Source organism: Octodon degus, unplaced genomic scaffold (assembly GCF_000260255.1).
Source record: "Octodon degus isolate 3935 unplaced genomic scaffold, OctDeg1.0 scaffold00090, whole genome shotgun sequence".
Taxonomy (NCBI): Eukaryota; Metazoa; Chordata; class Mammalia; order Rodentia; family Octodontidae; genus Octodon; species Octodon degus.
In genome coordinates, this window is record NW_004524666.1 from 9,272,549 (window position 1) to 9,275,365 (window position 2,817).

The following is a 2,817-nucleotide window of genomic DNA, read 5'->3' on the forward strand; positions in this document are numbered from 1 at the left end:
ATGGTTGTACCAGCCTGCATTCCCACCAACAACAGAGAAGGGTTTCTTTTGCCCCACAGTTTCCCCATCATTTGTTATGACAGCCATTCTTTCTGGCATAAGATGATACCTCAGTGTTGTTTTAATTTGCATCTCTTAACTGACCAATGATGTTGAATATTTTTTCACATATTTATTTGCCATATGTATCTCTTCATTTGTAAAGTCTATATTCATCTCAGATGCTCATTTTTTGATTGGGTCTTTAAATTTTGGCAGCCTGATTTTTTTTTTAAATTTTTTATACATTCTAGATAGCAGTCCTTTGTCTGATGGACAGTTGGCTATAATTGTTTCCCACTTCATAGGTTTTCCAAATTATAACACTTGTCTCAATTTATATACCCATGATTGGTTTGTCTCTTTTAGAATCAAAATGTAGGTTTTTGTGTTTATCTTCATATGATGATACATGCTTGGCATATAAAGATGTTTGATGTATATTTTTTGAATAACTAAAACATCTCAACCACAAATTTCCCTCCTTCATTGCATATTTAACTGTCTCCTGTATATGCAACTGCAAAATCAACACCTATAATTGCAAATCCCTAAGATAAATCAAATTCAATGTTCAAAATTAAAATTATTACATTTCCTCTTCAAATCTAGTCATCATTTTCAATTTTGTTCCACTGTTGTAGTCACTATATCCAGTAAGACATCAAAAGTCTTAGTAATTCTATTTCATGACCTCATATTCAGTCTTTCTTTTCACATCTCGATGCTTCTGCTTTAACCTGAATTCATCATCTCTTACTTGAACTACACATTTGCCTTATAGTTTCTCTTACTATTTCATTTATGGCACCCTGCTGACCACTTCATCCCATACTACTGCTTCAAAATGATAAAAACTTTAAATCTGGTAGTGTCCACCTCCTGTAAAAACAAATTATTCCAGGATTTCTGTCAGGATAAAGTGCAAATATGATATGCAATATTCTTCAGGATTCAGCCCCTACCTCCTCACCTCATCTTTCAATGCATTCATGTTGCACACTCCAATCACTCTTTTGCCATCTTATTTCATCCAGCACTCTGCTTAGAATGCCTTTCCTCTTACTCCCAACAGAACATTTAATTGCTCAAGTCTAGACTCCTGCATCGCCCCTCCAAAACCTGACTGAATCCCCCAGGCAGATGTAGCCATATGCTCTCTGATCTGTATTTGCATCTACCTTAACGCTATCAAATAACATTTTATCTTACTACACTGTGCTTGCTTTTTATATCTATTCTTACTACACTGTGCTTGCTTTTTATATCTATTCTTAAATGACAGATCCTAGACAGCAAAATCTTGCCTTACTCAGGTTGCTTTTCTTTCTTCTTTTTTTTTTTTTAAATGAATTTGATACATTCATTAAAAAACGATCTCACTACACAGCTCGGGCTAGTAGTGATCCTCCTGTTTTAAGCCTCCCCATCACTGAGATTATAGACATTTGCCTGGTCTCAGTTGCTGGCTCAGTGTTCCTGGGGGCAGGGCTGGGGCAGTCTCTGTACTTGCCCAACCAGGCGCTTAGTCTGCTGAGCTATCTCACCGGCCAGCCGGGTTGCTTTGCTAAGATCTAGAAAGCAGGAGATGACCAACAGTTGATCAATACATAAATGAAAGAATGAATAAAACCTCGAGGTGAAAAGAAGCAGAAACTTTTTTCTTAGGGACAGATAGCTCAGTGGATTAAAGCACCTGCAAGCAGGCAAAGGGGCTGGAGGTTCAATTCCTTGGCCTGCAGTGCCAGCACTGCCCCCAGGGTGTGCTGAGATGGCAATTGAGACTGGGCATGGTGGCACATGCCTGTAATCCCAGCTCTTGGGAGGCTGTTAACAGGCTGATCACTACAAGTCTGATCTAGTAGTGAGACCCTGAACACCCTGTAGACTCTTCCCTAAAACACACACACACACACACACACACACACACACACACACACAAATTTCTTTACTGACAGAAGCCAGATGCATACACACACACACACTTTCTAAAGGAAGTACTTGTGATTTAAGGAACTACTTGTTTATTTACATAAAAAGGAACATATCTGAGAAAAATAATACCATATAGCTGCATTGTGGAATCACATGTTTGCTAGAGAAACAATTATCTTACTCATATTTGCATCTTTAGCTCTATGGTATGATAATCATACAAATTTTGATCACAGGAATGTTGAATAACACATGAAGCATTTTCAAAGTATTACTCTAATCTCAAAAGAAAAATTGGGTTATGTTACATAGTAATCAAAGGAGGAATTTTAATTTTTATGCTCTATATAACGCTTGGAACAATTAACTATAATTATATTATGTATTTTAGAATAAGCAATAGTTTTATTTTTCTCAGAATTGTTGCAACCAGTCCTTTCAGCTTTTAAATTAAATTTTATAGGTTTTTTTCAATTTGAAAAATGAAAATTTAGGTAACTTATTTTTCTGATTTTCCAAAGCTCTAACACCATTTTGATAGCTAATTTTAGGTATTTTCAACACTTTATGCGTTATTTTATACTTTAATGCATATATTCATTTTGTACTTCATACTTTTATGCATATATTCCTCATTTTGTATCAACAGAAGGCTTTCTTAAAATAACTTACAGAACATATTTTTTTTTCTTTTCAAAGTTTTATTGATAAACATATAGCAATGAGACAGTTTAAATCAAATTGAAAGTACAGTTTCAACAAATAATACACTGCATATATTCTTCTTAGTGGTTAATTGCTGTACAAGATGCAGACTTGTGATCCTACTTACAAACACCATTA

The 2,817-nt window shown here is 35.2% G+C and overlaps 1 protein-coding gene across 3 annotated transcripts in view; it reads right to left on the reverse strand.

Moving 5' to 3' along the window:
* The window catches only part of Wasf1 (WAS protein family member 1), a 103,505-nt gene that overhangs the window by 32,834 nt on the left and 67,854 nt on the right, over positions 1-2,817 (reverse strand). The window lies entirely within an intron of this gene.